General features: G+C 37.5%; 1 long non-coding RNA gene across 1 annotated transcript; it reads left to right on the top strand.

Annotated features, from left to right (window-relative positions):
• Positions 1–3,116: 3,116 nt before the first annotated feature.
• On the top strand, positions 3,117–10,294 carry LOC310901702. The gene is made up of 4 exons (XR_014586046.1): positions 3,117–3,132; positions 5,743–5,837; positions 7,970–8,049; positions 8,635–10,294. It is a non-coding gene; the product is annotated as an uncharacterized lncRNA (long non-coding RNA).
• Positions 10,295–13,145: the final 2,851 nt, after the last annotated feature.

Genomic DNA, 13,145 nt, shown 5'->3' with positions numbered 1-13,145 from the left:
GAAAGCAAGATTTCTTCTTTTATCTAAAAATCACACTGCCAACAGGGAGAGTACAAAAGGGAATATTTCTGACTAGATTGTATCTTCTTTAGTTCTTCTTCCACCTCTGCAGCAGCAACAGAATTTCTAAGCTTTGAACAAGCTGCATTAAAATTAACACTGGTTTATTGAAGAACTTGTTACATTTCAGCAGCTCTGGTCAGGACACAGGGAGATCATACGGGGACAGAAGGAGCTGAAGAATGTCCTGGGTAGAAGGCGTTATTTGTATTGCAAGATGACAATTAAACAACAATAAATCAGTGCAAACATAAGCATAGGAGTTTCTCTCTCATTCTCTCTCTCTCATTTTATTCTCTCTCTCCCTCTCTCTGTCTTTCTTTTCCTGAAAGGAGGGAATTAACTGTGATAACAGGCCATTTCTAGAGGATTAGCAACCTGTACCCTTAGCCAATCTGCCTGTTCATGAGTTCGCTGTGCATTCTGTTCAGCTGTCTAATTCTGGCTTGCAAAATTGATTGAAACAAGGCAAAAAGAAAACCACTATTCCTCTGATCCTTCAAATTGCTCTGCACAAGACATTTTATTACTATTATTATTTAATTCATTTATTAATGCACAGAGAGCATGGAAAGCCTTTGGCTTCTTTATGTCAGGCATTGTACTGACATTTAACAAGAAAGACAAGACAGTGCTTGAAAACATGGTTTAATCAAAGACCTGTATAAGTTACTTTATAACTGTGGGGCTCAAGTACACAGCTAAGTCCTGATTTTAGGAAATGAGGGATCCCATACTCCCAGATAAAACAGTTTTAATTGAAGCGGAAAGGCAGGAAGCGGAACACTGGGTTATCATTGCTCCCGGATTTAGGAGACAACTAAACTTTCAGAGGCAGGGACTGTGAAGAACATATTCATCAGGGAGGGAAGGAACACTGATGGATTTACTAGCATCTTCTTTTTATTTTATTACCAAAACAAACAGCTGTATTTTTGATATACAGTTCCATAGGTTGGCTTGCAAGAACATGTAAGGTGAAACACTGTCAGGACTGAAATGTAATCACCTCTAACTTCAGCAAGGCCAAGATTTCAACCCACCATGGGTTTCCTCCAGTGTTTTAGATTAGGTTTTCAATGGCTGTATTCTCTATTCATTCTTTTTTTGTTTGTTTGTTTGTTTAATAAATCATACCTTCAATGCCTTTTGAATTTACTGATGACTTTCAACCAAATATACCAGCAGACTATTATCTGTTCTACAACTTCAGTGAAATTGTCACCTGCTTGAGAACAAATATTTAAATTGTGCTTCTAGTTGCAGAAAGACAGTTCAGACCCTTACCCATTTCAAGAAGAAGAAATCAGTAAGCAAGTGTATACTGGACACCATGTACAACTATATACAGCGAGCACTTGAATGTGTATAAGCTAGGATCAGATGCAGATCAGATGAGAGAAAGAATCCCTGTCATTTTTTTAGCCAAATATTTAAAGAATTTTGAGGGAAGTTAAAGGAAATTATGGGACTGGAAGCACAAATTCTTAAGATACAGAGTTAGTTCCACTTCTCACTGACTGTGTTATAAAACACTAATAATTCCCTCTAGCATCTGATCCTTTTCAGACTTCTTTCATTCCACTGGACTTCCATTTAGAAATTAAGCCATTTTTTTTCTTCAAAGTAAAGTGCCAGGAATCTGGAAAAACTCCTTATGAGGCTTGAGGGAACCTACATATTTTTCATATCTAAAAAACAAATCCCCTCTGTCTTTCACTGTACTGAATTGGTAACGAACTTCACTGAAGAGTTGGCCTTGGATCTTCCCTGTCTGTTGCTCCTGCCCCTCTGCTGACACATAGCGTTTTCAAAGGAGTTTTTATGTGGACATTCAAATGAAGCTAAGTTACAGTAAACAGAAAAACTTACTGCTAACAGTAAAATATACAAATAAATCCACAACCCCTGAAGGGCTTTACCTGTAGCAGCTTGGTTGCTTAATTGAACACAGAGCTCTAATCACTTTTACCTATGAATCTGTGGAGCAATCTCTGCTAAGGGACTTTTCTATCAGAGCCAGCACAGGGTATGGGGAGACACTAAAAGTAGTCAAGGTACTCATGTGCCTTATTCTGACCTGTTGGGAGACAGTCCAAAAAGGAACCAGGTCTGTGCTCTATTTCTTGTACTGACACACTTGCACCCACTCCGGCTTATAAAACATGGCTAGAGAGAGCCACTGGATGACTGTGTAGTACAGCTGCCCAGGGTGTATTAATTCAAGATCTCCCTTTTCCACTGGAGGAAACGTTAATACATATGTATTCTCGCTTTCCCCGATTTAGTTCTTTTAGATCAACTTCTGAGGTACAGACTATGTCAACTCCTTTTGCAGACTGATGATGCAGTTCATGTCCTTTCAGAGAACTGGAGTGACTGCAGATCTTGATCATGTCTGGGTGACCCTTTAACTACGTGACAAAAGGGAGCACTGGCACATCTTTCTGAAACAGCTTGTGTAGTGTCCAAACTACTAAATAGCTGTGGAAAATGCTTGCCAGCCTGACTTGCTGCTGAAAGCAGTAACACTCACTGAAAAATTCATAGGGCTTGGGTACTGTCAGGTTTTACACAGTTAGTCTGTGGTACCTTTACTAATAATTATTACACTAAAAATCCAGGATCTACGGATGTTACAGGGCCTGAGGGCTACATTTGTGATATTTAGGCATGTGTTTTCTCTGGTAAATCTGATCTATGGCCTTTCTTAGAGATTGTTGTAGTTATGTTGTAGTTATTGTTGTTATAGTATTGTTGTAGTTATGCAAATCCTTGCATCGAATAAATCATTATCCATTTCCCTGATGGTGGTAGGATGATGACTACTCACAAGTACCATGTAAAGATTAACACTTGCTCAGACATAAGGTGGCAAAAGAGCTGTTGGTCCTTAAAGATTCTGTAGCAGCTGCCAGGAATCTTGAAAAGTTCCTCTAGGTCAAAGCACGACCCCATCAATTACCTTATCTTTGGGCTTCCTCAGTCAGCTGTGGCTAATTAAAATAACCAGCTTATAAAATGGAAGTGGAAAGCATTCACTGGCTCTTCAGGGTAGCTGGTTTACTGGGGGTGAGTTGTGATGTATTGCAAACAGGGAGAGAAATGGAGCATATTAATGCAAGCAGCAAGGGAGAAGGGGAAGTTGTGGAATTCAGTGCTGTGCTAGAAACTTGCCCTCTTAATGAGGGGATCATAAAATGTCAATACCTCAAAGCTACTACGTATTTTTGAATAGTGTCCTTATGTTTATATGAGCTAGGGATGGTTATTTTTCCACTTTCTTTGACAGCAGGCTGACCAAATACTACTCAAAGGAGTATTGTGGCTGCTCTATGCTTTCCTCTTTCCTTTGGCTGTACAGTTCTCAATTAGCTTTTAAGTTACATTATAGATCTACTAACAGTTGTGCAGTTAAATCATTAATTACCTTCTCAGTCAGTTGGGAACTCAATTTCACTTTGGTTTACAGTTTGTGCTCCACAGTAGATTACTTAGCTAATCCATAAACATCTTCAGACAGTATAATTTAAAGAAGTTAATGATGAGGAAGTTTAGACAATTTTATCACAAAATAATTCTCAGTTAGGCATACAAAACAAAAAGTGTTTATGAAGGAGAGGGGTTTTAGCTATGCAAATATCAGGCCAGTCATATTAGGAAATGGAATGAAAAATTATGTGAGGCTGTGGGTTTTTTCCCTAAAGATCAATGAATTTAATGTTGTTTTCAGTCTAAAATATTAATGGAGGAAAAAAAAAAAGACTTAGCAGAATAACTGGACTAGGAGTGAAAACATCAAGCATGGATTTTTGTTTGTTTTGCTTTTTAGTTCTGTTCCTGATTTGCTGTGTTCTAAACAAGTCTCTGTGCTTCTGAATTTTGGTTTATTTTTTGCCATCTTGTGTATTTAAAATAGAAAATCTTAGAGTAGTCTGTTTCTGTTGCCTGTGTTTTTACACCTACCACAGTACAGTGTTAGTTTCAATTTGAATGGTAAGGATGAATGCTAACAATAAATACATATTCAAATTTAGTAAAGCTTTTAGGTGTATTGTAGGTTTTGTCTTGGAATGGGGTGGAGGCTGAACTTTCTACTACAAGCTTTTCAAAGGCTGTTGACTTCCTAATTAATCTAATTCCTTTAGTGTGTTCCAAGGCTGCCTCAGTCCAAATATTATTTATTTCGGAGTACAGAGGACTGGCCTTGTTTCTGAAGACAGGAGAACAAAGCTATCTAGGGAGACTGTTATTGCCCTGTCTAAATACTAAGTTATAATAGCAGCAGGGAGAATCAGAGATTTGTAATATTGTCTGATAGTCATTTAACAGGGAGCAGGAATTCCAAGAGGAAAATTTGGGGTATTATTTGCTGGTATTAAAAGATGTTTTCTCAAGAAACTATCCGATGCTAGATAATTACTTTCTAAAAGCTACTGGGACACTTCTGCTAGAGGTGTAGTCTTGAAAAAACATTTAAAATGAAAGCTGTTGCTTTGATGTGTGCTTTCAGATAGGGGCAGTCTTAAGTTTCCCTCCCTCCCAGACAGAAAAAGAAATTGTGAATAGACCTGTAACTCATCTTGCTGTGTTAGAAACAGAGATAGTGGAGAAACTGCTGAGTGAACATGGCAGATGAATTCCAGTGAATGGAGATGTTTTCACTCTTCTCAGAGAAGGTGATAGGTGAAAAAGTACAGACTCAGTCACCTTAATCCAAAAGGAAAATGGAAGCAGATTATGCACCCAGGATAAAAAAGATGGGAAAAGAATTGGAAGGGGAAGCTGAGCCATGCAGAATTGTAGACAAGTTGGTCAGGGTTTCTGGCCATCTCCTTTATGAATCTGAGACTTATTCAGTCTGAGCAGTTAACAGCATAGCATGTCAAAGAAAATGGCATGATGTATAAAATGGAAACAGAGAAGCTAAACAGAGGGCTTCTGTGATGCAATGCCACTTGGGCTTGAGTTAGATTCCCCACTGTTTACTGGGACAGGCCAGCATGCAAAAATATCTTAATATTCCATCAATAATAATTTGCCTTCATTATGTCAAGTAGTCCTGGTCCTCTTGTACTGTAAGAAGGTGAAAGAGGTCTACTTTCTAATTATAATCATTTTACTATTATGCTAAAAATGAAATGTTTTGTTAGAAATATGGAATTTTCTGTTTTCTGTAGTCCAGTGTTAACTGTGACACTAGACAGTTGACTGATTTATTAACAATGAGCTATTAGTTATGATTGAAGATAGCATCGATATATTTTACAGAAACACTAAGGAAATGCATGTTATTTCACATGCAATTTTCATTATTTTTTTTATTACCATTAAATAAAATAACATTTCAGTACAGGATAGTACTGAAAAGGAAAAAGTAGAACCCAGAAATATTTTATTAACATTTTGAAGTTTAACATTTTTCTCTGAAAATGCGACTTCACAAAAATTGTGTCAATCTCAATATTTGAATGAAGTTGAGATTGGGATTTTATTTTCCTATTTTCAGACATCTTTTTAATTTGCCCTGCTTTTAGGAAAAGATTTGTAATTTTTATATATTTGCAAAATTGCTCCCATTCTGGCTGCCCAAACAACTATAGGAACATCACATTTCCTAAAGGCTGAAGTACATTTGTGAAGGCCACATTAATCATCTAAATAATATATTCATCCCCCCAGGCAAAATGTATGGAATAGGCACTACTCTGACAACATGAAGAGATGCACATTTTATATGGTCCTGAGAATCCCTTGTGAATCCTTTCATCTGACTGGTAAGCATGTTGGGGAACAGCTGTATCTTCTGTCACATTTTTGACCATAGCATTTGGCATTTAAGTGTCTCATAAGTCCATGACCTACTCCTAATATGTTATGCTAACAAAAGCAGCCTGGCTGGTGTTTGTGATTTTTTTGGATTCTTCATGTACAAGGAAGGGCTCACCTGGGCATGTTTTCTGCAGTTTCTACTTCTCAGCCAAAACAGGAAACATACTTTGCATAAGGATTTGTATATTTCTCAGACTTCCAAGGAAAGGGAATTGCACACAGCTTCCTTCAAGTCTTAAAAAATGGGTTGGTGTAACACAATAGACAGAGTACAAGGGCAGCTTTACTCCACATGGCAATGATAATAAAGTTACTGGCTTTCATTTATTTTATTTATTTTTTTTGATGGAGCCAGGTTACAGAAATTTAGCTTCAAAAGAAAAGCTCAAAAAGTGCTGAAAAAAAAAATTCCATACTGTATCTCTTAAACAAGCCTTCTTAGGAGGATTTTCTATCTGAATTGTTTCCTCTTGTTGATGAAGAATATCTGTAGAATTTGGCTCTACTACAAGTACAACTATGAATAATGCATGGTGACTAGAAAAGAACGGACAGCAAATAACAACAGGAAACAAATACCACATTTTGCAGGACAAATTTCCAGGTGCACAATAATTCCTTCTAAAATCTGTGAACCTCATGGAATTCTCATATATTTTCATGAACACCTGCAAGCAATAAATATGCTGATGCTGCATATTGCAGCTGAATTTGCTGCCTTCATTTGGGAGGGGGGAGAAATCATATTTGTATAACTCATCTATCTCCTGTGTCAAGCTCCTCTGCTCTGTTTCTCAGTTCTGCAATTCAATGTAAATAGTGCCTTAGCTTGCAGCTACCACACACACTCAACAGCTTCTTGGGGGAATCATGCTTGGGGGCAGGTAAAGCGTTGCCACAGGGCCTGATTAAGTTTCTAGGGAGTAATAGGTGCCCTGTTGATAGGGCTCTGCTGAAGGACTGTTTCTTTCTCCTCCCTCTCATTCAGGCATCCCCTGTCCAACCAGTGTAAGAAAGGGTAATATGAGTGGGGCTTTTTGGTATTTACCCTGAAGTGAGGATTTATTCCACCAGCTACTGCAATGTCTCATTCTCAGCCAATTTTAAGAATCTTCTTCAGATAACTTTTATAAGGCCATGACAGCAGCATCTCTTGGAGTTAAGACTTCCTAGCAGTTTAAGATATTTTTGCATTTGTGGACAGGACCTCAGCATTGATAAAAGATGATTGGGAGGTAAACAAGCACCCAAAGGGTTTCTATATTCTGTATTAACAACATGACATAGACCTTACTATGAAGAACTAAAATCATGTGGAATATGTGATTTAAGTTAATATATTTGCAACAAATGCTGTGGGTGTGTGTTTTGTTTTGTTTGTTTGTTTCATTTGAAAACAGCCTTGAGGGAAAAAAATAGAAATTACAAACAGTTGTAACTTGCAAAGAAGTGCTGTGTTAAGTGGAATCTGACAGGAAAGTCAGAGAAACACCTCCCAGGAAGGCTGAAGTTGGCAAATGGGAAAAGAGGACCAGGGTCACCATTTCAGCAGCAGGTTTTAGTCCAACTCCAGCAATGTCTTTCAGCTGACATGAAATGACTTCTGTTAGTGTTTTCTCATTTTGTACTTCTATGATTGCATCTTTGATTTAGTCAATGACAATATAAACCTTTGCTTATTTCAGGTGGAGCAGTAACAGCAAAATAAGAGACAAGTCCATTTGTTTTACTTTAAGCTTTTTGAAATAGACTATAGAGAACCTTAAAGGCATGGGTAATGTTGTGTAACTGAAAACAGTAGATCCAAGAAAATGTCCCAAAACCAGGAAAAACATGCAAATCCCAGGAGCTGAAATCCATCTTTCTGAGGGACTTTCTGAGGCCTACTCCATGTCTGTGTACAGCCAAGCACAAAAAAAAAAAAAGAGGAGGGGGGAAACAACACACTTTTTTTCTGATCTCTATTTTTCTGTGACTATACTGACTGATATGGACACAGTTGCAGTGTTTCAAAGTCTTGAACAGGACAATACACATCTATTATTTCTTCTCTATTCAACTTATTTTCTCCTTTCAGAAGAAAAACAAAAGCAAAACAACAACAACAAAAAATGCTTCAGTTAGTTCTGCTGGAATTGCTGTTCCACTCACCCCAAGGTGGGTCAATTTCCACACAGATCAGTATAAGAAACATTTTCCACAGGTGTTCATGGACTTGTTAATTTACCTTTGTGCCAAGGGCATTTTCATGGTGAATTGAGTGGACCAAAGTGGCCATTAAACACGTCAATAAAGAATCACACACTTGGTCAGCACAGAGGTTTTGTAATCCATAAATGGAAAACCTGGAGTTCATTAATCAGGCTATAAACAGCGAGAAGGTGAACCTATGGCTATATGCTTTAGAACAAAACTTGACATTAAAATAAATGGCATATTTTGGATATTTCACTAGCTAAGAATGCATTATATAAATGGTATCCCAGATTTCCCAGACTGAGATAAAAGTTATATTTTATAGAAAGGCAAAAAATACCCAATGTGAGCAAAAAAAAAAAAGCAAATAAGTTCTTCCATGATAGTGCCTATATGTCCCCCATCTGCATCTTTTAAGCCTAGACTATTTCAAGTCTATTTCATGTAGAAATTTCACCTGTACGGACTGATCTCAGAGGCGGGGGATGAGCGGAGAGGGTTATATCTTCACTCACTCTCTATTCTCTATGGCCATTCTTTGCACAGAGGCTGGCTGTGAGGACCTCCTCCTTCACCTGCTGTGCGGGTGAACAGCTGGGTGCTGTATTGAGGGAAATAACCTTTTCTACAAAGAAGCAACATCCCTCTGGGAGAAGCTGAGAAGGAAAGGTGGCAACTTGTTCTTATACCTTTTAGGCTATTCAGCAACATACTGTCCTTTTGTATAACAGGAGACCATCTATTCTGTGGTTGGTGACTGCTTCTGTCCTAGTAGGTTTGCACATTAAAAGATGGGGAGTAGGATCTGGAATAAACAAAGCAGAGTTGGAAAAAGGAAGACGCTTGACAATGAGGACAGATTAATGCTGACTAACTGTGAACACACCTTGTAGCAAAGCAGTGCCCATGATCCTAAATATTCTAACATTATTTCCCTTGCTGGTTTGGAAAGATAAAACTGCAGTTTAGCAAGGCAAGACTGATTTTCCACAAAACAGAAACAAGTCAGCCCATGAGAGAACAAGCAACAGGGTGAGAAGACACATGGATGAGAGGTTATCTTCACAGAGAAGACAGCCAGAGTTCAGGGACATCATTCTGGCTCCAGAATTCTAATCTAGGTTGCAGTAAATCTAGGGACAGATTTAACATGCATGAGACCAGCTTGAAGTTGGTTCCTGGGAAAGATATAGAACCTTGCCTGCCTCCCAGATGGGTACCTGCTTCCACACCACACTCAAGCAGCACCAAAAACTGGGAGGAGGAGGGCAGATAGGTAGTGAGTAAGGCTAGGGAAGGTGTGATTTTTCCTTATGAATGGAACAAGGTGAGAAAGATATAATTATCTGCATTTGCAGTCCTGGGACCTGAGCTAGACTGGTGGATGCTCAAAGAAAGGGATTTCAGATACATTAGGAGTCATGTCAAGTCCCTAGGAAGGTGGTGCCACATGCTTGACGCCCAAAAGAAAGTGAAAGCTAACCAGAATGCCATGGCATGGAGAAGGGATGAAAGCTGAGGGAGGGTTGGCACACAGGAGGAACAAACCTGCTTTTTATGCAGATAAGATGAACACACATAAACTTATGAAATAATGTTCAATTCCTCTAAGTCAGCTTTATCTTGGTAAACAGCAAAGGTCACCACAGAGCACTAGCATTGCACTGTGTGCCAGTGTTTGGTGACTGCTGCCCTGGAAATGCATCGAGATGCTTGCAGGCTAGTGAAACAAATAGCAAAATATAAAGAATAGGGGTTTATAAACATGACTGCCACATAATTCATGGATGATTTCCCTCAAAGTATATATTCTTTTAATGAGCCTCCTTTAAATGCAGTGATTGTAATTTTTGGTAAGCATTTTCCTTTTGAGAAAGCAATAAAATGTAAGCGGTAACATCCAAAAAATCCTTATTTCAGTTGCAATGCACAGTGTTTCTGACTGTAAGTTAATGGTTTACATATTAATTTTCTCATCTCTCTGATGGGCAGAAAATTGCTTTAATATAAATGCAGTTAAATTTGTCATTTTATATCTACACAGCTTAGGTTTAGAAATTTATTACAAGCAGTATCAAATTGTTTCATAGCAATTTAGCAGCTTTTGTGGAAGAAAAATGTGTCAAGTTGGAGGTTGAGGTAAAATTTTTCTCACATTATAATTAATGTACTTTTTTATGTTTATTGTCTAATCAATTATTTTAAAGGAGACTTGAAGAATGTAATAAAAGTGTTTGAGTGATTCTTGGAAAAGTTAGGCTGGGTTTCTGAGTGGGCAGAGGGATTTTTTTTGCCATCCAAATGAAAAGTTTTAAAATCCATTTTTTTACAAGCAAAAGTAAAAAATGTCAACAAGATTAATTTGAAAATTCTCCCACTGTGCCAGCAGAGGAGAGTATAAGAAGGAAAATAATTTATTTTATCAAATCAGCTTTCCTTTTGAAAACCATACTTCTGTTCTGCTAATACTATCAGCAACTCATTCAACAACCTAATAAAACACAGTCTTATGCTGGGACAATATATTGTCAGCTTCAGTGGGGCTGCTCAGAACCATTCCAGTGAAGGGACAAAGTCTGATCTTAATGGATCTTAATGTTAAGTACCTCTTTGAGCTCATCTCTCACCCAGTATTAATCAGCCCCGAAATGCTTTTGTAACTTAAATCATCTGCGTAATACCAGTAGTTCATAGAGACTATGGGTGTGTTTATGCTTGAGAAGCTCTTTAAGTACAGTTTTGATTTGGAACTTGAATTATCACCTGGGATCAATCCTATCCAAAAATTAATTAAGCTTATTATTATTTTTATTATTATCATTATTATTAATTACTATTTTTCATCAAAAACATCCCTAGGCAATGCACTGTAAAGGATTATAGTTTAATTTCAAGCCTGAGAAAAGGTTATTGTGGCAATTTCCTATACTGGGAAGAGGTGCTCTAGAAAGAAAATGTGACTGTCTGTGTTTCTCCCACCACTGGTTTGGAAATTGTTCATGGATTTTAACTAGATCTATTTTCTGTAACGCCCACTAGAACTAAATGAACCAGTTATACTGATTTGTGTTCTGCCTGCGTGATTCATGGCTTGCAAATCTGGTCATTATAATGAGTTTCAGAATGAAGATAAGCAAGAAAAAGACAAAGTGATAGCCCCCCCCAAAAGCTAGACATTAATGAGGAGCACTTTAGTCCTGAAGTAGACAGTGAATGCATGCGCATGGGAAAGATAGGTCTATAAAGCTTAACAGCTTTTGCTATGTCCATCTCAAAACAAAAACAGCAACAACAAAAGCAACGTTTTAATCTCACATCACCTCTGTTACTTCTCACTCCTTTCCTTTCAGTAGGAGAGCATCAATTAATTATCAGAACAGAGCAGGGAAACATAACAAAATTTTAAAAGTGTAGGCTTGGTTTCTAAATCCTTATATCCATTTCATGAAGCACATTCACTGACATACTGATTTTATCTTGACTAAGCATTGACAAGATATCCAGATTTAACTCCTGCCTGCTGGAGAATATAACTTTTAGGGAAAAAAATACAATCCATACTTTCGAACTACCATTGATGGTGAATCCATTACAAATCTCCTCAATCTGCTCAATATGTTCTAATATTCACCTCCCAGTGAACTCATTCTTCATTTTTTTTCAATATCCTCTTTGAGTTTCAACTCCAAAATTATCATAGGATTCCAGTTACAATACAGTATGGATGCCCTACTGGTTCTCAACTCATGTTTTGTTTTTAGATTCAGGTCTTGATATATTTTGTGGTAATGACATTTCATTGATAATGCATATTCACTTCACTGCAGCCAAAAACCCAAAGCAAGTTCCAGAAACAATTTTTCTGAGGCAAAGTCTGCCATCCCATGCTCAGGAACACATTTGTTCCCAGATATCTGATTTCAGATCTCACCGTACTAAAACAGATTTTGTTATACTACTTTTCCAAGATTAATTTATTAAAAATGAATCCAGTGCACCAATCCCCCAATATTTGCATTGTCGACACTATGTCAGTCATAGATAATTTTTCTCACGAATCACTATATTAAAAATGTCTCTAGTGCTAATCAAAAATGAGTCCTGCAGACTCATGAAGACTCGGGAGGAACTGGACCACTTGCTCCTGACCATTGCTGGGAAGTGGATGCTGGGCTGTACAGACTGATAGGCAGACCCACTGTTCCCAATCTTATCATAGAATCATAGAACATCCCGAGTCGAAAGGGACCCACAAGGATCATCGAGTCCAAATCCTGGGTCCCCAAAGGACCACATAAAAAATCAGACCTTGTGTCTTGAGAGCATTGTCCAAACGATTCTTGAACTCTGACAGGATTGGTGCCATGACCGCTTCCCTAGGCAACCTGTTCCAGTGCCCAACCACCCTCTAGGTGAAATTTATAACATCTTGGTATAACATCTTATAATGGTATAACACCTTATGTTATACCTTTTAATGATGAATGCTTATAATCATTCAGAAATATAAATTAGCACGTTGAAAATCTACAGAACATATTCTGTGTTGATTGTATATTGTTCTTAATTAAGTAGTTGCGTGGTACGAAGTGAAATGCCTTACCCAAATCTGTTATATTTATTAACTGAACTCAATGTCATAGAAAGATATCACATCTATCTTTCATAAAACTGTTGATTGACATTAATTATTTCAACTTTTGTTAATTCTTTATTGAGTCTTGTACTACTGTTCTGGTATTTTGCGCGGGATCAATGTGAAGCTGACAGACCTGTAATTATACGAGTAATCCCATTTACATTTTTCAAATAATGGCATCCCACCAACTTTTTCTAAGCTTCTGTAGATACTGGAAAAAAAAAAAAAAGTGTTACTTTTGTATAAAAAATACACAGTATATTTCCTTTTTTTTTTTTTTCCCTTGGCTTTCATTTGTCCTCCCCTCTTTCCTGCTTTTTTTCCTCTATTTTTTTACTGAAGTGTTTTCAAATTTACTGTTGAGAATGGGCTGGAAAGAGAATAGTAATATGTATCTTAAAAAAAAAAAATCTGATGT

Source organism: Anser anser, assembly GCF_964211835.1.
Source record: "Anser anser genome assembly, chromosome: 6".
Classification (NCBI taxonomy): Eukaryota; Metazoa; Chordata; class Aves; order Anseriformes; family Anatidae; genus Anser; species Anser anser.
Note: the sequence above shows the minus strand (reverse complement) of the source record. Positions and strands in the feature narration are given on the sequence as shown.